This window comes from Rutilus rutilus, assembly GCF_951802725.1.
Source record: "Rutilus rutilus genome assembly, chromosome: 25".
NCBI classification, from domain to species: domain Eukaryota; kingdom Metazoa; phylum Chordata; class Actinopteri; order Cypriniformes; family Leuciscidae; genus Rutilus; species Rutilus rutilus.
The window spans coordinates 19477648-19502743 of record NC_140229.1 but is presented as its reverse complement, the minus strand read 5'-3'; positions in this window follow the sequence as shown (position 1 = coordinate 19502743).

The following is a 25096-nucleotide window of genomic DNA, read 5'->3' as shown; positions in this document are numbered from 1 at the left end:
CTATAGTTTCAGCCATTTGTTCACTTTGACCATTATTTGTTGGCTAAAATCAAGAAATGACATGGTTGCACCACCTGAATATCTAAATATGATAAATTATTATCATTTCAACACTGAAAAAAATGATTCGTTGAATTGAATAAATTTTTTTATGGTAAGTGGTTGCACACAATTGATTTAAGCTACATTTAAACAAATGTATGAAGTTGAACTCAAATTGAATAAGTTCAACTTAATGCATTTGTTTAAATGTAGCTAAAATCAATTGTGTGCAACCACTTACCATAAAAAAATTGATTCAATTCAATGAATCATTTTTTTCAGTGAATTACATATAAAATGTAAGTGTTTTAGTCAACAGTCTATCAAAGTAAAAGCAGTAAGTTGATCAAAAACAGAATAAATCATATGGCATCATATTCAAAACAGTGCAATAGATTGGTTAGATAAACTGTAATCGATTTTGACTGAATAACAACAAAGTCATGTTTCATATTGATGCAAAAAGAATCATCAGCTTAAGTCAGTTTAGAATTTTAAATTGAAATATCAAAAAATGTATTCATCAAAATGTTTAAAACATTAAATGCATAGCAGCTTTATTGAAAACACTATATAACTACTAAATATAATGCATCACCTCTCTTTTCTTTTTGTAAGATATGCTTCTCTTGCAGCCGGATCATTTTTAATGTTCTATTATGTTCTCAGTCCCACTTTATATTAAGTGTATTTAACTACAACATGTAAATCAATAATCTGCAATGCACTTATTGTGTATATATATGTTTTACATTGTACTATTTGAAAAAAATGCCTGCATATTAAATTTAGAATTCAATTCTGTAATGACATCTATAATTACAGTTGACCCTTTCCTTACCCCTTAATCCCTTAACCCACCCTTAAACCTATCCATACCACCAAAACCTGTTCCTAACCTTATCCTTATCCCACATCAATAGCAGAAAAAGCGTTTTGCAAAACAATATGAACAAGTACATCGTATAACCATTTTATGTGAGTACACAGTAGTTAAAGACACCGAAAATAAAGTGTGGCTGATTTTTCTTTATTATTTGTTTTGCTTTTCTTTACCACAGTGGAACCGTTGCACATCTCCAAGCAACACGCAATGGTGTTTTGTTACTGAATTAATCTTTTAAAGGGGTAATTTGAGTGAATGATTCAATAGCCTATTCATAAAGACATTCAACTTCATTACTGAATGAATCAGATGAATAAATGATTCAATGACTCACTCAGTAAGACTTGCTGCCATCTATTGCCAGTATCATACTAAATATATAATTTTCAATATTTTATATTTTAAGGAAACTTCATTTTTCCACCATTTCATATTTGTATTCAAAATGTTATATTTAAAACAATCTCATAATTTATGCAATTGCTACTGCTGTGTAAATGTATTCGTGCTACATCTGAGATGCATTAAAAATGCGAGTGAAGCTTGATTCGTTATTTAACATTTATGTAACATAAAACAATGACACAATTATAAAACAATGTTAATTAAAAATGTAAATTATACATACATGTATTTGAACATGTACATGTTTATTTAATTTAATTGATTCAATTAAATTGTAATCAGTTGGAACAAAGATGCAGTGCAATAAAGGAATTAGATGTGAATACATAATACAGAGGGCTGTGTTTATGAATTAATGGAAACATCAGAGCTGTTCCCTACTTATTGCCAAATGAGGCTATAGAAAACATTCAGCCGACACAATCACTTGAGGAAACAGACTAACATAAGCAAAAATGCAGGAAACTGTTATAAGTTCATTATCATCTCTGTGCAAGTTTCATGAGCAGGCCTAAATTATGGATGTCATCAAACTTTTGTCATTAGATTCCAACTGACACCATCTCAGTTTGTTTCTGATGTAGGCAAAATCTGCCACAAGAGTTTTTCCCTCAACTGGCTTGTGTCAAAAGGAAAAAAGGAGCCACTAAAAAGCTCTGAGCTTTAACAAGAGTTGGCCCTGGCATGTCCCACTGAAAAACTGCCTTTGCATAAATCTCTGTACTTCATGTTATTGAGGGTAATGCCAATTGGGCTAGTACAGTGTTTGAGAAGAGGGTCAACTTACTGCCGCCGCGCTAGAGAGACGACAGCCCTTTTTAAAAGATTTCTGGGAGCTTGGATAGAAAGAAGGGAACTTCTAGGATGGGAGGTGGGCTGGATAGCTATGCATTTGGGGTGCCTGACAATAATTTCTTAGAAAACTTTCCCACAAGCTACTTTATGCCAAAGTGGAGGTGGATTTGTAGATTTATTTTGAAGACACATTTTTGTCAAAAGGTGTGCTGTGTCTTTTACTAGTAGATGTTTGTCAATGGTTAATACATTAAACTCATTTTTTTAAATTTCCCCACCAAATGCATTATGTTTAAGTGTATAACTCCCAGACCCAGATTTTCATGAAATATGAAAATCCATCATAAAAATGATGAATCACAACATTTACAATGTTCATGTAATATACATGTCATACATCCATGTCTGAGTAGTATGTGTGTTGGCTAATACATAGCCTACATATGCATTTATTTATATAAATAATACTAATTATGCATTTATTATAATATTTTAATTTATATAAAATAAATTGCAATTTTAAAGCACAAATTTGAGTGATTAATGTTTGTTGCAATGTTTAATCTAAAAAAATGTCTTATTTAAAGGTGAACTAAGTAACTTTTTTATCTTAACCGAACAGCTTCGGAGTCATTGGAATGGTTATTTGACTGTTTTCGGGTTGAATGGTGGTCTTCTCGCACCCCTCGAGCGCCTGTGAGACGAAAAACCACCCTTGCAACTTTGGGCCGGCAGGCCGCAGCATCAGGAAGTATCGCGTGATATCAGGTCTCGCGATGTAACAAACTGCTTTACGGCACTGCACACATATACTATCTAAACATTTATATGCTAGCCTTCTGTGTATTATACATACCTCAGTGGACATGGCTCCGTGCGTTCGCCGGGTTCTTTGAAAACAAATGCACATGACCAGCGGGAGAAGATGGGACGAGCCAACGAGTTTTGACGACAGTGTTGTCAAATATCTATTCCGAAGCTGTAGGGGGAGCTCTATAGAGAAACCCGCGAGCAAAAAGCGAGAAAACAGCGAAGAAATCGGCAAAGCTGCATAATGCAGCTTTAACAGTAATCATAGTAGTTGCACTTATACGCCTGTCCAAATCACACCTGGGACTAATTTCATTTAATACTATCAACTCTTTCTCACCGCCTTTATTCAAACTTCTGTACTGAAATGCTGGGCACTTAAGATCAAAAGGAAAGCACATCAAGTGTCATTTCTTTTGTGTTTGGTGCACATTAGATACTGAGGTCAATACAAACCATGTAATGTAAATGTAGTGCTAATTAGATGAAAAGCTAAAAAGAAAGAAGAATAAAGGATTGAGAGTATACGTTCGGTTAGCAAGTGTGGCAGTTATAGCCCAGCAATTTTATATAAAGATATCGTAAATGATATCTTAGCTCTCAGAAAACGGTATTCAACAAAAATTCTAAACAAATAAGTAATTCAAGTGCTGGCGTATGTAACCCCTCTTCACCGGGTCCTTCACACCCCGCTCCGTGCGGGTCTCGAACCCTGGTCTCCAGCATGCTCTAACATGGAGGCTAAAGACTGCAGCCTCTAGCATCTGTCGCTTGAGCGCCTATTGAGATCAGAGGAGTGAGGTTTACTCGCACAGCAACTACTAGCTGGCCTCCGTTACACGTACACGGTTAGAGCTGTTACTGGATCTAGAATGCCAACAAGTCCAAAGGTCAATAAAGCCAAACATTCTGCTGGACAGCAACCCGAGTCAGCTCACTCACCATGGACTACAGTCGTACAGCGTTCAACTGCGAGGTTAAAGTGTGCTCTGTGTTGGTAGCGGGGCTAGAGCTCTCTACTCGTTTGTTTAGGCTCATTAGGTCAGTAATGAAGTATAGCCGAAGGGGAAGTTCATGAGTAACAGCCCATATTTGTACTAAAGCGACAGCCTGCATCGGCTTTCCCTTAGTTCTGGACTGAATGCACATTTAGCTGAGACATATGGAAAACTTTCCAAAGTCTGCAGCCGCTGAACCTAATGTGTGTTGTCATTTCAGTTAAGCTTATTATCTGTGTTCTTCCACTACCCCGTACTGAAGCAAAACACAAGCAGACATCTGCCGAGATAGATTGCGGGCAATGTTTTGATATCTTTAGCGTGATATTTAGCGACAGTAAGTGTGTTTTGGAGATGGATTCGATTGACCTTACACTGACATGCTTTCCTCAGTCTTAATCTTCTGCACAGGAATCGCCGCCTGACAGAAACTACTAGGGTCACATCTGGAGTGCTATAGATTGTTTAATCCCTAACAAGTGTCCACTGTGAGAAAGATCCATTTACTCCTCTTTTGTAGCTTTGGGATTTGATGAAAATAAAGGACCCCTGCGAGGTGAGATCATTAAAGTGCACAATAATAGCTGTAAAAAGACTTTGGAGGGGAGAGGGGGGTGGATTAATTGAATGAATTGTGGCTGCTACATTTGTTTTCATGTGCTACGTTGTCTTTGGTGTTTTAGTGAAAAATATTTGCGGAACAAAATTTGCATGCAACAATTCCCGTACTTGAATTTCTGAGTTGTAGATTGTGGAGACTACCGCAATCTGGCAGACTTTACAGTTGTGGTGTAATATCAGCCATAAGCAACAATTTCCCCCTCTAATTATGTCAGCATTCGGCCGGGGTTTTTCCGTTTTTTGGCCACATTGTGCTTTTTGTCTGATCCTTTTGGTTTCCCTTGTTTCCAGTTATTATTTGCACCTGTGCCTCGTTTCCCTTGAATGTATTTAAACCCTTAGGTTTCCTTAGTTCTTTGCTCTGTGTTTGAATGTTAGCACCCAGCCTCAGTGAAGCTGTGAACGTTTGGTGCTCCAGTTGGACTCTTTTGTGGTACTCGTTTATTTTTTGGATTATCTTTTGAGGCCTTTTCTGCTGTACCTACTTACCTTGTGGATTTACCTTTTGTCTTGGTGGATTACCCTTTTTTCTTTTGGAATTACTTTTGACGGTGTGGATTTATATTTTTGCCTGAAGGACTTTACTTTTTTTTTTTTTACATTATTAAAACACCGTCTCTAGTACTGCTGTGTCTGCCTCATCTTCTGGGTTCTGCTGACTAATAGTGGCTCAGTTTGCTAAGTCACCGGAGATCTGAGTTCGTAACCAGCTCCAGACAAATAAAGTTTAACTTTATACTTTAAAAATGTCTGGTTATGAACAGTGTGAACAGTAAAATCTCCAATTCCGATTCACATTTTTGTTTACAAGTACAATTAATGTTCAAATCAGAGAAAGTCACCAAAAGTTAGGGCCATTTTACACCAGTTTTTACCTAAAAGGAAAGCTGATAAATATGTCAGAAGTTTTTTTTTTTGTGTGTGCAAACATTAGTATTCAGTCTCCTTCACTGACCAGTTCATAAGATGTAAATAAACATGTGCATGTTTGTAAGAAGGTAAACGTATGTAAACACAGCTCTCTTATGATAATAAGGCTCCGGTAAACATACGCATAAAGGCATTTATCAAGCAAGTTATTTTTTAATCTGATTGAGAAGGTAGTTGTAATCAAGCTGTTACATGCTTAGTTCTGGGGTCTAAAAATGTTTTAAATATAAAGAAAAAATGATAGATTCTCCATTTGTGACGTGGTGGCGAGTTATAACACACCTCCGCGTTCTTTCCGCATGTCTTTTATGTGTTTATTAGAGGTTGAATTAAATTAAAATACTGTCAATCTATTCAAACTGCCCATATTACTTCTGAATATAGTCTACTTCATAATAGTATGAAAATGGCTTTGAATTTCTTGCAGTTTTTTCAATATTTTGTAAAATATAGTAAAGTATGTATTTTATATAAAATAAATTTACATTTTCATAAACTTCTACAATCTGTCTGTCTCCTTAAAAAGAGACCAAACTTAAGTCTGTGCTCCAAAGTATTCAAGATTTATAACAATTTAAAGTGGAACTGTCATTTTTGGGTCTATGCCCCAAAAATGGGACTGACAGTTAAGGGATGAAATGTGACACATTATGTAAGAAAATTATTAATATTTTAATTGCATATTATTTCTAATCAATCTTACATTTATATATATATATATATAGTGTGACAATATATTTTAATTTGTGTGTATTTAGGATACATAAAAGCTGCCTTAGCACCATTATAAATAGAAAATCTTTTTGAAAAGATATTGTCTACCCCCTGCTTTTTCTCTTATCTCTAACATGATCTCTTCCAGGGAAACAGAGCTGAGTTTTGTGAAAAAAGCACAATCTACGATGAGTCTAATTTGCATAATATGTTTTAGCAAGGAGGTGTGTTTACACTGAAAATGAGAATGTCCTACAGTATGTTAGGCTTGTTAGTGAATAAGATGCAGGTTACCCCCCAACTGCAAGACAGTGTTTAATCTATAACCCATGTGTGCACTCTAAACAGAAGGCCGCTTGGTATACTATTACAGCAGTTTGCCAAAAGAACCAACTGTGCGATGTATTTTGCTTCTCAAAACATTTCTCGCTGGGAAGAAGTGGCTGTCAAGCAATTTGAGAAAATTGTAATTCCAAGAGACCAATTTAGACCAAAAAGGTTTTAGGCTAATCATTCTCCAGACATCGGTCTCTCTGGGTCACTCTGTTGTGCTCTTTCCCTCCTCGTCTAAGCCCATTCTGCTTTACCTTTTTCGGAGGCTAAAGCATTCCATCACCAGATAACAGTAAAAACACTTTCTGCCGTGAAAAAGGTCAAGGCTATACTTTTGTGAAGGTCAGCTGTCATGTTGGCATGTCTGAGGGAAAGGACTAACCTGATTGAAAAAACCCAGCAGCCCGAGGGGTGAAGCCGCTTCCTGGGCGAAGGTGCGGTGGGTGTCCTTAGGCAAGGTGAGGGGTTACAGGGGCTTTTAGATTGAATTGTTACCCATGAGAAGAATGTCAAAGAAGTAAACAAAGGAGGATGCAGACTGCACCGTAAACAGATGTTCGCTTTGGGTTTATCTCACCTTCTACCTGGCAAACAACGTAATCTGACTCTGGAATTCTCCGGAATTTATATATTTGTCAACCAAATCCTTTAGCGCATAAGACAGATGACTTTGAGGGGAGGCTCGAGACTCAAGAGATAAAATCCCATCTGTAGCATATGCTAAAAGATAATAAACTCCCTTCATGAAGCTTATGTCAGGAATATGAATGCTGTATAATAGTGATTTTCTTAAACAAGCAATTGATTGTGTAGTTTAATTAATGTGAGTGATGAGCTTTGACCATGGCCTGAATCCGTGCCAATAAGAGAAGCTAAATCATAATCGTGTCAGAGTGTGGCACAGAAACCATTACAGAAAATCAATTTTCTCTCTCTCTCTCTCTCTCTCTCTCTCTCTCTCTCTCTCTCTCTCTCTCTCTCTCTCTCTCTCTCTCTCTCTCTCTCTCTCTCTCTCTCTCTCTCTCTCTCTCTCTCTCTCTCTCTCTCTCTCTCTCTCTCTCTCTCTCTCTCTCTCTCTCTCTCTCTCTCTCTCTCTCTCTCTCTCTCTCTCTCTCCCCTTTTTTTCTTGTTTGGAGTGATCCCCACCTCTCTCCCAGGTATCTCCTTTGAAGCATTTATTTATTGATTGTCTAACCCCCTCTACTTTGTTGTGCTTTCACTCTCTGCGCTCATCCTCTTTTGCTTTTTGTCAGGGATAGGTTTTGCAAATTTCCCAGCGGGCATGGTAAAGGCACTTAAGAATTTTTCTGAACATAAGGCTGTTCAGTCGTGAGCGGGGTGCTGTGTAGATGTCTGTTCTTTTTTGAAACTCGGAAGATTTTGAACTTTTTTTTGATAAAAGATTTGCCAGCACAACAGGCTTCGCTTAGAACACTTGTCTTTTAAAGTCAGGAGGAGGTTATAGGTAACAGTTTGACAGAAATTTTTATAGTTTTAAAGGCAGCACAAGCTATTCAAATTTGAATGTATTCATTTTCCTTTTTCTGCCATGGAAAATATAAAAATGATCTGCAATTTGAAAATCAAGCAACCTTGAAAAGGTAAATTTACACTAAATACAACCAGGGCCGTCGCAAGCATGGGGCGGGGCCCAGTGCGATTTAGAGGAAGTGGGGCCCCCCTCGGTCTATGCGCGTTTGCTTTCCAGGAGAGTGTGGGGACGAGGGTGTTGTGAACAGACCCCCCTTCGGTCTGTTCGCGATCGCATTTCTTTCTCTCCTTTTTCGACTAAAAACGCTGTATTATTCATGCCAGGCCAGTAGTCGGCGATGTCACTTTGCAAAGAAACACTATTTACCTATAGACTGAACACGTAATGCACATGACGTCACTGTTTTCACAAATTCTAGTTTTTTTTTTAGTTTATGGCAGACGGCAGATGATAACGGTATCATTTTCAAAAACTTGCACTTTGAAACCCGTTTTCAAAATTTTGCGTTTTCAGGCCCCCAAAAAGTCGTTGTTGTGTAAATGAATGGCCAAAACGCATACAAAATTTTCTGGTTTTAGTTGAAAACTGCCCCTTAGTTTAGTTTGAGGAGCCGTTTACAAACTTTTTCGTTTTTAGTAGGCCTACATCGTTGTCATGTCAGCGTATACCCTCAAATGCACTTCATTAGGCTACTCCAAATCTAAGTAAAATAAAAATGGCTTCAAATTTATTTTAATTTGTTACATTAAATAATATTATAAAACTCAACTCACTAATATTATATTATAAACATCAAACATAAAAATAACATTTAGACTAGACCGTGCTGATAATGATTTTTATTTTTTTTTATGAAACCAGTTTGCTCATTAGTGATGGGTCATTCATGAACGATCCATTCATTGCGTCTGTCATGTGACAAATTAACGAAAGACTCGGAAGGTAAAGTAATTATATGTTCCCTGTAAATTATTTTTGACTGCATTATAATGATTTCTTAATTCAGAATATGATCAAGATTGCATAGGTGGATGTGTTCGGGGAATTTGGCTGTTAAAAGTATTAAAGCCACTTGAATGAACGAAATGACTCGAAACAAGATTCGTTAATTTTGATGAACAAGAGAGTCGATAAAATGACCCGAACTTCCCATATTGCGCATTAACTTTGGTAGCCCTAAAATTCTTAAACTAAACTAAAATCTAAATAAACTGGAACTATAGGAAACTCAAAAAGCTAAACTAAAACTAACAATAATGTGAGACAGGGGCAGTGTTATTTATTTACAAAAATTAGGCACAAACTCAAAAACTCAGTGAAACATAGACCATCAAGGGTAGAATTGAAATCCCAGAGCAACAAGAAACAAAACTGAGCACATCGACAAAACAGCCAACACTAGACAAGACCTGACAAAGAACATGGGCAACACCGGGGTATAAATACACAAGGGCTAACAAAATAACAAGACACACCTGGGAACAGTCAAGACTAATGAACAGGGGAACCAATCAACAAAAGGACTACAAAAGACTACAAATCCTAACACAGGAACTGAACATAGGCAGTGAACACAGAAACAATAGGAACATATAACACTTCAACTTAAAAGTCCTAAAACACAAGACAGGAATCATGACAAGTGAAAAGTAGCTTGTTATAAAAAAATAAATAAAAATAAACTGGTTCTTATTTATTGCCCATCACTGATTTCTTTAATATTAGCCTATAGCCTCCAATTGAACTTTTGGGGTTGTTTAATGGAGCTTGCACATTACTGGCTGGCACGTCTAAAAACATCTATTCGTTTTCACGAGGACCCAACTTAAAGATATTGCTTAGCTTTAAACTAAAGATGATCAATCACAATGTAGTTTACCATTTCACCATCAGAGTCCGCTGCACTTAATCTTATTTTAGCTTTATGGTTAAATTTAATGACAGAAAAAATCGCATTATTGTAGATCTTGTTAGTCAGGATAAACCTTTGGCTTTACTTTTAACCCCACCATCCTTTTCTTGAACCAGCCAACACAGTCTTGGAATTGCAATTTTTTAACAACTAGATTTTTGGGAGCGTAGTAAATTGCTCTCTCAAAGTAATTTACTCTCCCTAGTCAAGTTATATTTTTGTAGGCTCTTAACTTACGATATAGCAAGGTCATCATTACTGTTAATTTGCTTTTGCTTAATTTGCTGTGCAATAGAACTGTACTGACATTTGCATTCCGATAGTGATCTCTGCCACAAGAAAGCTGAGAGGACTGCCAGATATGGCCTCGTTGTTCCGGAATCCTGCTAGATTTTCCCCCAGAACGCTTCTCAGCATTAGTGTCAGCTCAACCATTTCACTGATACTTGTAATGCTACCCAGGACTTTCTGAAGTTTAGAACAGTTTTGATACTGACTCCACAGAGCAAATACAGGTCATCGAATTTAAAGGGACAACCAAGATCTGACCTGAACAAATGTTGAGTTTTAAATACAAAGTTTATCCAAGAATTAATTTGTAACAAAATTAACATAATTTATTCACCTTCATGTCATTCCAAACTTGTGTGTCATTCTTTAATCTGTGAAACACACAAAAAAAGATGTTTGGAAGAATGTCAGTGCTGCTCTTTTCCATATGATATTGCCAGTTGACACCAGTTGAGACATTTTGAGAAAAGAGCAGCTTGGATATTTTGCCAAACATCTCATTTTGTGTTTCATGAATGGAAAAATAAGAAAAGTATATGGAGTTGAAATTACATGATTTTTAGTAAACAACAAATGTACTATTTGCTATATTTTCATGATTAGTACTACCACTAAATGTTCAAGATTAAAGCCTTTTTGGCCTTTGTGTTGGCTGCTTAATGTCAGACAAAATGATACAATTGAATAAAAGTATTTTTAACAATGACTTGCAAACAGCACCAAAGCTGCTTTGCACATAAAACCCCGATTACCTTGAATTTGAAGGCAGCTTGGCAACAGTGGAAAATTTTGGTCTTGTGTGGCCTTCATTAATCATAGTACGAGTTCATACAGTGCACATTCAATTAATCACGCCCCCGAAGAGAAATGTAAGGGCACTCTAATTAAATAAATGGGGTCTGGGTTGTGGGGTCTAATATTAAATCAATAAAAAAACAAGAAGTGTGTACACAGTAACCAGACTGCCATCGAGCTATGGCACAACACTGATCTTCACAGGGTGAGAATATCTATTCCTGTGCCATGGGAAACAATATATTTTAAAATAGCTGTTTATTTTAACTACGCGGTTTGGAGGCACAATATCATGCGACTGCTTGGGGAATGTGTCAGTGACAAAAGTTAAATGACCCAAACTAAAAGCAAAGATTTTTAATGCATTTGGATGTTTCTTATATTTATGCATATAATGCTTGCACAGTGACACGGTCAAGATATTTCACTTCATGCATTGCTGTTATGCAATAACACATTAGAATACTTACAAAGACAAATGATTTATGGGTTATTTTACAGGTCATAAGAAAGCATTTTACCAAGATGTACCTTTGTCATAAATAAAAATAAAATAAAATGCAACATCCTCATAAAATATTTATTTATTTTTGTCAAAAACTATGTGGACATACAGTATGTGCTTGGCAGAATATAAAAACTATGTGATAATAATATCTGAAATTAATTTTTCATGAACACATTTTAATAAAATCAAAATCAAAAACAAATGTGCTGATTAAAAAATATCAGTTTTATAATTACAAAAAATGAGTGCTGGGCAACGATTAATTGCGTCCAATCGCATCCAAAATAAAAGTTTGTGTTTACATAATATATGTGTGTGTTCTGTGTATAATTATTTTGTATATTCTGGATAAATACACACTTATGCATGTATACATCGCGATTAATCGTTGCCCAGCACAACTAAAAATGTATAGAAAAAAAAGCAGACGTGTAAATAATGAACAATGAATATAACAGGACAATACAAATAATAATTGGCTTGAGCCATTGAATTTTATTCTTCAATAGTTAAACAAGTTATGAAACTTATGCTAAGCTATGAGTGTGACTGTAGTTGACAGGACAAGGAAAGATGCTAGACAATAGGAGAGAGAAAGAGAGACAGAGAAAGAGCATTTGTTCTTCACAACCTCCCAGAGGGTAACAACAGACATCTTAATGCCAGCATGATGAAATGGAGGTACAATTGTCCCTACTCCTTTTTCTTTTGTGGATTTAATACTGTGGAAGCATCTTTCCATTCGCATAAAACTCTTTAATGGTATCTTGCTTAGAGATTACACATTACATCTCTTTGTTCTGCCACTCAATTGTTGGATAAGTCCATGATTGTGTGAAGTACACGCTCACGAAGAATATTCTAAAAGCATAGTAGATTAAGACGAATATACTACAAGAATAGCAATATATAATTCCCCCTGTGGTAGGATTGGGATTATATTTTAGAAGAGCAGCAGTGATTTTGTGCTTGTTACATAAGAAACTGGCATGCTGCATCTTAAACAAGATCAAGCTATGCAAAGTGTCAATCACCAACTCCACTTCAGTAATCAGAATGGCAATTTTTTTTTTTTTTTTGCCAGATTGTATTCAGAGGATTTTAAAATCACACGCTTGAAGCCCACAGTATACTTTTTTGGCTTAAATAGTCTGTTTTTATGTATGCGCAAGGGTTGCAGGTTTTTGTAAACGCAGGTTTACGCATGCATATCGAATTTAATTTGCATTAATCAGTTGTTCCACAAGGTGGCAACACTGGCCCGGGTCATTGCTTCACAATAGAACATGAAACTAAAGACGGAACAACGATAACAAAATACTGGAGACTGCAACAACACCAGAAGCTCCCATTGATAAGCGCTTGTGTGAGGGGGTAATAGTCGCAACTTTAGTTTAAAGGAATACAAAGATGTTATTATTGGTCATAACTTCTGGAGAAAAATAGCGCAGACACTGATGAAACTTTATAGAGTGCATGCGATCAAATGGAGTACTTTGAAAGTGCCAGCTACACATAGCTAGCTAGACGTCCCGACTGTAGTGCGCTTCTGTTCTGTGTTTACTTTTCGGCGCAGTACTAACCGGAGCAAAGTAAAATTCCGCCGCTGCTGAGAAACTAGTTCCTGTAAATGTAATGCGATCATTGAGATGCAAGAGTAGTTTGATTTCCAACATTATTCTCTCAACAGACATTTACATCGATAGTCTGGCGTTATCATTTATTTGCTTTTGGTGTACTGTGGAGTGGGTAAAACTGTTTTTAATGGCAGGCTAACAGATACCGTTGACTCGCGCTAGCCTAGCACCGGCGAACTATGCAACTGGAAGGACTGGGTGAAAATTTTTGAAAACTGTCTCCACTGATAAATAACACACAGGCTAACTTGTAAATGAGGTCCGATGTCCAAAATTCTGAACCACTCCTTTAACTTTTAAAACGTTTTGTTGATAGATGAGAAATCACAATCAAAATATCCAAAAAACAACTGTATTTACTCGAAAAAACTGAATTGTATAGTTAACTTGTGCTTCTTTTCTAGCTTTTCTTATCTCATTTGGAGTTAATTTATTTAAAATATAATATTGTAATGTGTAGTCAGTTTTGGTTTGTCAGTTTTTGACTGTAGTCAGTCTGAGGCCTCCCTCCCCTCCCTTTATCTACAGATAAAGTGCTGTCGGGATAATTCCGGTTCGCGTGGCTACATGGAAGTGATACAAATTCTGTATTATTAATTTTAAAGGAGACATATCATGCTTTTAAATTGTTCCTTTTTACATATAAATCATACATTTGTAGTCTATATAAAGCGGAACTGCAATGCTTGGGTCTGAATTCTTCATTATTATAGCTCCACAGGCCCCTTTTCTACCCCTTTTCTGATGTGCGTCTGAGAGCAACTCGTTTTGGTGCGGTCTCTTTAAATACAATTGAGACACTTCATACCCCGCCCCCTCTCCAGGTTGCAGAGGTTCAACTCCACCCCGTTCGGCCATTTTTGTAGTTTGATAGCAGAGATACGATTATCTAGCGGCACAGAAACTTTTTATTCACACGTTATTAACAAAATGTCAACAACGGAAGACTTGTCCAGCCAGCCTTACATGTTCGAGCCAGAGTCGGAGCAGGAGCGAGATGAAAATGAAGACGACGAACCTGTAGAACAACGTCTTCATATGGATGTATCGCACTGGTGTGTACTGTATTTACACATGAAACTTTGGTCTTCCGACCTTTTACCACCGTGTCGATTTATTTCGATTAATATGTGCGAGGGAGAGAGAGCAAGACAGCGTCTAGTTTGGAGACGGTGAAGTCTTGTTTACACTTTCGCCTGGCTCTGAAGAGAGAGAGTGAGCGCGCGCGCGACCGGGTCTCTCTCTGCTCGTTCTTTCAGTTAAACATGCGCCCTTGTCACAAGCGCGGCAGTTTATCTACATTAGACGGTGTAATGAAGCGTGTGGGTTACTACATCCAACAACCGAACATTTTAACTTACCCTCTCGTAACTTCTGCATCCTTTAGCTTGGACTACAAAATTGCAGCGAGAAATAAAAAATGGCGGATTGCTCGAAGTGTTGGGCCGGAAGTCAATGTCCTTATTTGGCAGTTCCGCTGCAAATACTGTGACGTAATAGTTCAAAAAACGTCATAGATAACAGAAAAATCGGAACAGGTTGAAAAATATGACCAAAACAGAATATAAAGATATCAACGAAGCACCTGAAGAGAATAATTTCATATTTTCTGTACTTCTAAACACTCCAAATATACAACAAAATGCATTTAAGGGCTAAAAAAGTGCATTTGGCATGATATGTCCCCTTTAAGGCCAGACAAGTAGTATGTTGAGGGTTGATTTGTAGGGAAGGACTACACGCCTGTGCACATATATTCAAACGCACATACCTATAGACTGAACTCGTAATACGCATTTGCACGCCATCGGCGTTCTCACTGGTTCGCGTTTTTGAAGTTTGCGCAGAAAGAACTTAAGAGTTTTCTGTTAAAACGGTGTCGTGTTAGCGGCCCCTAAGTTAATAACTAATGAACGTTGCGACGGAAGTGAATCAATCAAACTAACTTTAGCTGGACAATAACTTTATTCTAGAGCTGCTATGAAGCCAAAACACTTTACTTTAAATTTCCTATTATCAATGTAAAGCTGCTTTGGAACAATCTACATTGTTAAAAGCGCTATATAAATGAAGATGACTTAGTTCCTAGTTAGTTTCCTTGGTTATTAATTAGCTCTACACCTGTTCTATTTCAGTAAATCATCATCTATGTATTTAAGCCCTCAATTTCCTGTGTTTTATTGTCTGGTATCATCTTTATTTTACGTGGATGTGCGTACACCCACGCGTGACTAATACAATATAATATACTTTATGTGTGCCTATGTGTTTGTCTATTAATATATTAGGTAAAAACAGGCTGTTTCAGATATGAATAGCAATGCTGCAGTATGATAAATTAATTTTTAAAATATGCATAAGTTTCATAAAATTAAGCATAGTTTATCCTTCTGCATGTGATTTTCACAGCACGGTTCGGTTAAGACTGATATAATTCTTTCTACAACATACAAATCAAATCTAAGTGCATAGCCAGGAGGTCAGACATAGAGCGCTCATGTGCACACATCACACACACACACACACACACACACACACACACACACACACACACACACACACGCACACATGCACACACACACACACACACACACACACACACACACACACACACACACACACACACACACACACACACACACACACACACACACACACACACACACACAATGTAACAGGCCCAGGATTGTAATGGATTTTTCTCACTAATCCCTGTATGTCCCTTCCCCATACATATTTACCTCTGGATTTACACTTCAATGATGGGGGTGCACACCATGATAATGCCCCATACACTTCTGCCTGGATGAGACTGACACCTGCTACTGTATATGTGAAGGTGTTTTTATGTTTTTATAAACTACATTCATGATTATTTGCATGCAGCACCCTTTTCTGTATCTGTTCCGTTTTTTTTATTTTCTTTCTTTCTTTCTTTTTGGGCAGTTTTCAGCCCAATTTTGCTTCAGAGGCTAAAAACAAGTTGGGGCTGAGGTTAGTATTACCGAAAGGCTTATATTCCAACAAAAATATTTCGCAAGAGGAATTAGATCCGGAAGGAGCCGGATCCAAACACATTCTCTCAGGTTTGATTCCACAGGGAGGACTATCTCCATTTCCAATGGAAATGATATATGAACCAGTCCAATTTACATGACAATATGCACTGAAAATAACCATCAAGCGCGTCCTTAACATGAAACCTATTCACCTTTCCTTTACAGCTATCACCTTTACCATGTAATCCCCTTTATCATCCTCAACACTTTTCCCATCCCCCTCCCTTTCTAGGTCGACCACACCTCCTTATCAAATACGGTTTATTGGAACTCTCCGACTAAAGCCTCAATAAATCCATAAGCCAATGAAGATGACAGTAGAGGGAATATATGTAATGTGCTGAGATTCGTGTGGAGCATCCATGTGTGTGTGCGCGTGTCCGTGTGTTTAGCTGGGGAATGGCTCATACCTTGCTTTCTCCTTGTCATCCCTGCCAGGCGCATGACCAGTGGTGCATGAGTGTATATATATATATATATGTATGTGTGGTCTGACAATACAACTTGTCCTCCACTGTGTCCCAAAGGCATCTCCAAGAGAACGAGAGAGACAGAAAGAGACAACTAACTACTTACGACACATGGGGCTTCAATTTCCTGAGTTAAAGGTGAAGTGTGTAATTTTTTCGATAGTAAAATACTTTCTCCTATATCTGTGTAATGTGAAGAGACAACTATAAGTAAGCTGTTCTTGGGTGAACTTCATGAAATATAAAGACTGTGGCATCAACCCAACATGCCATTTTGTTCAAAAAAGGATGTACTTGAAAAAAAAAAAAAAAAAAAACAGTTTTAAGCATATTGTCACGTATGGGTTGTATATAAACACATGGCGAATAAGATGAATCACAAATCAAGTCTTTACTAGATAATCCATAAGACAAACACAGAGGAAGGCAGGAACATAGTATACACTGACAAGATCGGACAAAGGACTGAAAGACACAGGGAGTATATATACACTAGAACTAATGAGATAAGTGATAACCAGGGCTCAGGTGAATGACATCGACATTCTAATTAAAACTTGGTCACAGGGACTGAACCAAAAACACACAAGATACTGTTACTGTACATGTAACAGTTCGCTTCCTCCCGGCAAGGCGTGTCCTCACGCCGTATAAATGGAACAACTGTGGAGGTTGGGCAGGGGCTCTGGATGAGGGCGAGGAACAGAGGAAGGGTAAAACAAAAACAAGTCCAAAGAATTAGCCCATGGGGGAGTGGAGGGTGGGAGGAGCCAGGGGACAGCCAGGAGCAGAAGGGGCCTGATGATGTCCCAGGCCACAGTCAGCACGACGTACCGGCATTGCGTCGCAGGAGGGAGGAGCCATAGATGAAGCTTGGTCGGTGGAACCAGGGGTATGAACTTCTGCAACGAAACCGGCCATGATGGAGAACCAGACGGAGCTGAAGAGACACGGAGCCAGGGTGACACCGAGGGTCTGGAGGGCCAAGGCGGAGCTGACGGCTCATGGGACCGAGGCGGAGACGGAGATCCGGAAGAACGCTGCGGAGACAGTGCGACCGAGGATACCGGTGGAGCCGGAGGGAAAGCGGAGCCCGGTGGAGCCAAAGGGATGGAAGGCAGAGGTACAACCGGCAGCCTGAAATCCTGAGGTGGAACCAGGGTGATGCCTCACCAAGGCGGAGTTGGTGGGACAAGGGAGCCTGGTGAAGCAGGTGGGATGACGGGCCACGGTGGAGCTCAGCGCGCATTGAGCCAAGGCGGAGCCGATGGATCAAAGGACTGAGGTGGAGTCCAGGTCTCTGTGGCTGGAGGCAGAGACAGGGGATCCTCACGCCAAGGCGATGCTGGGACCGCTGTGGATGAGCCAAGGGGCAGACAGGAACCAGAGAAGTAAGGGCTGAAGAAATATATTGGTAAAATAGAGGTGGGAGAGGGAGGCTGGGCGGGCAATTTGAAGACACAGAGGGCACTGGAGATACTTGGAGCACAGGATATATAGGGGTGATAGCACTAGGCATTTTCAACAACATGGGTATCTTCAGTAATCACATCCGTAAACCAGTCTATTAATTCCACCTCTAAAAGGTCCAATAAGTTCCCATAGTCCATATTTACCATACACGCAACAGCGGGAGTGTGGGCGGGGCTAGCATCCATGCGCTCAAACTCCACAAGGACTCCTTCAGCAACGATCGTTGTAGCCGACTCACACACCTGGTCAGACATAATATTGGACTCAGGCTCCGGGGCGGAACACGGCTCAGCAGGCCTCGCTGGCTTTTTCTCCACGGCAGGTGCAGGCTCCGTGTCTGCAGTGGAATCAGGCTTTAGTACCGTCTGGCTGGGTTTGGCTGACTGGGCTCTTGGTTTGGTGGAGGGGTGCTGGTAGGCTCTGCGAGGCCGATAGTGAATGCAGAGTTGGTGTTTACCAGCACCCACTCCACACATGCGGCAAAATCTTCACGAGGACCTCTCCCTGGGAGGCGTGCCCGGGACTGCTCGCTGAGGCTGTCTGGATAGTGCATTAGGCACGCCAACTCCAAGAAATCCCTGGTGTGAGACTCCAGGGAGTGGTCCTTCTGCTCCAGACATAGCATGGCAACAGCAGGAATGTCCATGGTGACAGAGGAAAAAAAACAAACACCACAAAAAAATAAATTAATTGTCTTGGTCCGATCTTCTGTCACGTTTGGGTTGTATATAAACAAGACAGAGCATACATGTAACACATATGCCTGCAAAATACATAATAATAATAATAATTTTTAAAATATATAATTTAAAAGATTTACCTGTTAATTAATAAATACACAAATACCTGTTAACAGCGTGCCAAGTGTTTTGTTTGTTTTTTTTCATGAAAAAAAAAAACTTCCATTTTTATAATTTTCTAATATTGTTTGGTTCCCCTGTTCCTCTCAACGTTCCTTTTAGATAGCTATCTTGGCATAATTTTAGTGAAGTCGCATTCTTCCATTCTGATGGGCAATGGGCCTTTTTTTTTTTTTTTTTTACAATTCAGTCAATTGCCATGGATAGTATCAAGTCCCACCCAACATTTTTGTTCCTTTTTCACTTATGTAAAATAGGTAGCAACTGGCAATTAACATCATAACATTTTAATGAATGTTGCAGCTTTATCAAAAACAAGAAATAAATAATAGGAACCGGAGTGGAGAGAGCAGGAAATGTCTTAAACATCTCTTGTTTATCTGTCGCGTGTTTTCGATAAACAGAGCTGCTTCACACAGAGTGTGAATGAGAGGTCTGTATTGATTTGCAGTTCCTTAAGATGCCCCTAAGGCAGATGCAGCAGAGACTGGAAGAATAAAACAATGATTATGCATTTCTCTCTGTCTCTCTCCATCTTGTCTCCCACACAGATCAGTCTGACTTCCCACCATCTGCTGACAAACCTAAGAGATACAGCGGCCCTCCTTGTCTGGTCACCATCTGACTACAGCAGTCAAAGAATGATTTGCATGTTATTTGAATATCACACTGCTGACCCCGTCCCCACAGTTACTGAGCTGCTCTAAAACATTCTATGCTTCTTTATAATATTAAATGAATTTTTTTTTTTTTGTTATGAAGTATTATGTCTATAAAGCTTCACAAGAATTACATCACAACTTTTATGTTTATTGACAATTTTCACATTTGAATGCAGCCCATTCCAATCAGAATTTATAGTTGGAACCTTTTGTTTTATAAGGGGGAATTAAATAAGACTACATCTGAATCAGAGTGTTTTTGTTTCATAAAATTCCTCTTAACCTACTGACCTGTTTTCTGTGAATAGACTGCGAGAGTGTGAGTGTGTGAGAGAGAGAAAACGAGGGAGGAACATAATTTTTTTTTAAGCATTAAAAAGCCTTATTCACATAATGGCTTTTTATGTGATTAATACCACCATTGACAAAATAGGCAAATGGATTTTTTTTTTTTTTGTTGTTCTCTCTGTGCAATATCCATTTGGATTCTTCTGTGATTATAACCAGGGCAGATCCTAGCCTAATCCTGATGCCCCTGTCTGGATCTGCTCTCAGAGGTGAGGGCTTTGTGTGCAGGATTGGGCTTAACTCCGACATAGTTCAGAAATCTTCAGTTACTGCGACAGGACAACATGGTGTGAGAAAGACTTCAGTGAGGTGAACTTAGATGAATATTATTTTTTTATTAAAGTGAAAGAGTATTACCTGCCTCAAATGCTAATGCACAAAAGTAAGTTATTATTAGGAAGTTATTAATTATTAGCAGACTAAAATACGCAGACCTAAAATGTGCAGTAATGTAAAAAAAAATCACCTTGAAGAAGTTTTTATATCGACAATATTGTCTGTATCTGTACATTATACCGTTTGTATAACTGGTCCTACACAGTGGGATTTGAACCGTGGTCTCCGGCGTGGGAGGCGGGTGCGCCAACAAGGATGCTAAAGACCGTAGTCGTTAGCGTCAGTCGCTAGCACTCCTCTTGAGGCCAGGGGAGTGAGGTTTACACGCACAACTCTTACTGGCCTATGTGCGTTACACTCATAATGTATTCATAAAACAAAATAAAATAAAATAAATATTAGGGAAATCTATTGCATATAGTGTTAAATGAAATAGCACAGTCAGAATATACACTCACCTAAAGGATTATTAGGAACACCTGTTCAATTTCTCATTAATGCAATTATCTAATCAACCAATCACATGGCAGTTGCTTCAATGCATTGAGGGGTGTGGTCCTGGTCAAGACAATCTCCTGAACTCCAAACTGAATGTCAGAATGGGAAAGAAAGGTGATTTAAGTAATTTTGAGCGTGGCATGGTTGTTGGTGCCAGACGGGCCGGTCTGAGTATTTCACAATCTGCTCAGTTACTGGGATTTTCACGCACAACCATTTCTAGGGTTTACAAAGAATGGTGTGAAAAGGGAAAAACATCCAGTATGCGGCAGTCCTGTGGGCGAAAATGCCTTGTTGATGCTAGAGGTCAGAGGAGAATGGGCCGACTGATTCAAGCTGATAGAAGAGCAACTTTGACTGAAATAACCACTCGTTACAACCGAGGTATGCAGCAAAGCATTTGTGAAGCCACAACACGCACAACCTTGAGGCGGATGGGCTACAACAGCAGAAGACCCCACCGGGTACCACTCATCTCCACTACAAATAGGAAAAAGAGGCTACAATTTGCACGAGCTCACCAAAATTGGACAGTTGAAGACTGGAAAAATGTTGCCTGGTCTGATGAGTCTCGATTTCTGTTGAGACATTCAGATGGTAGAGTCATAATTTGGCGTAAACAGAATGAGAACATGGATCCATCATGCCTTGTTACCACTGTGCAGGCTGGTGGTGGTGGTGTAATGGTGTGGGGGATGTTTTCTTGGCACACTTTAGGCCCCTTAGTGCCAATTGGGCATCGTTTAAATGCCACGGCCTACCTGAGCATTGTTTCTGACCATGTCCATCCCTTTATGACCACCATGTACCCATCCTCTGATGGCTACTTCCAGCAGGATAATGCACCATGTCACAAAGCTCGAATCATTTCAAATTGGTTTCTTGAACATGACAATGAGTTCACTGTACTAAAATGGCCCCCACAGTCACCAGATCTCAACCCAATAGAGCATTTTTGGGATGTGGTGGAACGGGAGCTTCGTGCCCTGGATGTGCATCCCACAAATCTCCAACAACTGCAAGATGCTATCCTATCAATATGGGCCAACATTTCTAAAGAATGCTTTCAGCACCTTGTTGAATCAATGCCACGTAGAATTAAGGCAGTTCCGAAGGCGTAAGGGGGTCAAACACAGTATTAGTATGGTGTTCCTAATAATCCTTTAGGTGAGTGTATAAACTACAATTCCAATTGGTACTGTGTGAACACTGATCAGTGAAAATGACTAAAAAGGCTGTATTATTCATGCTAGGCTAGTAGTTGGCGATGTCAGTTTTTAAAGAAACACTATAGACTGAACACGTGATATAGGCATGAACATGGCGTCACCGCAAATTCGAGTTTTTGTAGTTTACACGGAGATGATAATGGTATTGTTTTCAAAAACGTGCACTTTGAAAACCTTTTTTCTAATAGGAAACAGGAACAGGGAACACAGGACAACCATGAAAACGAAACAGAACATAAACCTAACAAATGTAGTGTCTCTGAACTTTTTTCAGCCAAAATTGATGAGCATGATGTGCATATCATGTAATTAACTGATTTGATTCCAGTATTTTGACTGTCAGCCCGAAATTATTAACAAATTATTATTATTATTATGATTATCAGTGTGTGCATATTACTGTATATTTCAATATGTATTAAATAAAACATTGCAACATTTACAGCCTAAAAAGGAAATGTCCTCATCATTAACATCTTGCTATTTTGAAAGAGACTTTTCCACCTTGAATTCTGTTGAATCTATCAGTTATTCCTGGCCTCCATTTTCTGTGCCTGCTGATATCCTCTCAGTGTTCAAACATGGCTGTGTGGGCGTTTAGCCATTCGTTGTGCTCCACTGACTCCTCAGATTATCGCCATCCATCATTTGTTTACACATTCATTTGGAAAATCGAGCTGTTTTACTCCCTGAAATTATAATTTGTCCCCAAGGCCACGTAAGGTGAACATCAGCTGTGTGTTGTTGTTTTTTGTACTCTTAAGATGCTTTCTCAAGTTGGAATCGACCTCTTTGGTCTGTGGTGCGCTTCACGTGTTATGCTGATGGACGTTCTTTGTTTTTCCTTTGTTTTACGCCTTGTCTTTGCTTGTTTGCGAAGATGTAAAGGTGAAAGGGAGATGTCAGAATAGCTGGCGACACTACGTCAGTGTAAGAACACAGTGGGATTGATGCTACAGGCCAAGGCTTTTGATGCGAACTTTGTCATTGAAAACGTTCTCTATACAAGCTTAGGTTCATAAATGATGATACAACCTAAAGAAAGTCTCTTGAACCCACTTGTACAAAAGCATCACATGCTTTAGAAAACTCTAGCAGCAGAGCGCTGTAATACTACACATATAGCTGATGATAAAATAAAAATAAAAATTGAAACTAAATAAAATAATATTTTTTTTTTATAAAAAAAATAAAATGACATGAACTGAAAAATAAAATAAAATAAAATAAATAAAATAAATAAAATAAATAAAATTAAATAAAATTAAATAAAATTAAATAAAATAAAATAAAATTAAATAAATTAAATTAAATTAAATAAACAAATAAATAAACAAACAAACAAACAAACAAACATAAATAAATAAAATAAAATAAATTTAATTTAATTTAATTTAATTTAATTTAATTAATAAAATAAAATAAAATAAAATAAAATAAAATAAAATAAAATAAAATTAAATTAAATAATTTAAACAAAATAAAATAATTTAAAAATATATATAAAATGACATGAACTGAACTGAACTGAAATATCAAATAAAAAATATTAAATAAAATAATTTTAAAATTAAATAAAGATAATAAAATTAAATAAAATTAAATAATTTAAACAAAATAAAATAATTTCAAAATATATATAAAATGACATGAACTGAACTGAACTGAAATATCAAATAAAAAATATTAAATAAAATAATTTTAAAATTAAATAAAGATAATTAAATAAAATTATAACTGGGGTGTCATCAGTATTAGTGTGTTAATTCAAATAACACAGTCTGACTGTTTAATTAATTAAATTTTTATTTGACTGACAGACAACAATAATAACAACAATAATAATAACAATAATAATTATATTAAATAATATTGGTAGTAGTCATAGCAGTAGTAGTTTTATAATAATAAAAATAATTTATTAATTTATATTACTTCAGGATTTGGGGTCAAGGATTGATTTGATGAACCAAAAATAAATAATTTCCCTTGTCAGCATATTATATAATTATTTTTAATTATATGATTTTCATTTGTGTGACAACCCTAAATTATTGATTTATTTATATTTGTAGTAGCAATAGTTTTATTATTTGTATAATAATAATAATAATAATAATAATAATAGTACAGACTTTCAGGATTTTGGGTCAAGGTTTGATATTTGATCATACATTGCCTATCGGCCCAGATGGAATATGCACACTTTTTCTGCAGATTTTGGGGGAAGATATGTGGAATGGATTTAAAAATGTTTTAATGATTGCCTAATGTGGTGGCTGAAAGTATAATAAAATTAATCAAAATATTTAATGAATGAACACACAAGGGAACTTCGTGAAATACGAAAATGGAATTCTGCAGGCGCATATTCCGTGCGGGCCTGCTTATACGACGTTAAATCTGAAGGTGGAACACGCATGCATGAGAAAATATGACCTATCTATGCATGATTTATGGGGCACTTGAGAATTATTGGTATCTGGTCTTGCTCTTTTAGAGATAACACAGACAGAAGCTTGTATCACTGATGGTGTTGGTAAGACACGCTGACCTACAAGTTCTGCTCATGCGTGAAACCACAGGGAGTTCTCAACAAGAGCCACTGTCTGTGCTTGCTGATTCCACTCGCTTGGGCCAAAAATGGAGGAAACTCAAGGGACAGCTTTATTTTTGAAGACATGGGATCATAGAATTCCATAAATCTACCATGTCCTGCCATATCCGACATAGTTCATCTATGCATGGGCTGTTGTATGTCTGGAGAACATGTTACACAGATATGAGAGTGCATGATTCTCTATTCCTTTGGAATTCTTTCTAAACTGGCCCGTTTTGTAGTATTCAGAGTGAAACTGAACTAGACATAGTGTCCAAACACTACATATCCTATTTGTATGATGCTATCTGAAAGGATTTTATCAGCCTACGTAAAAATATAAGACCTTAAAAAAAGGGAAAGAAAGAAAGAAAGAAAGAGAGAAAAGCAGAA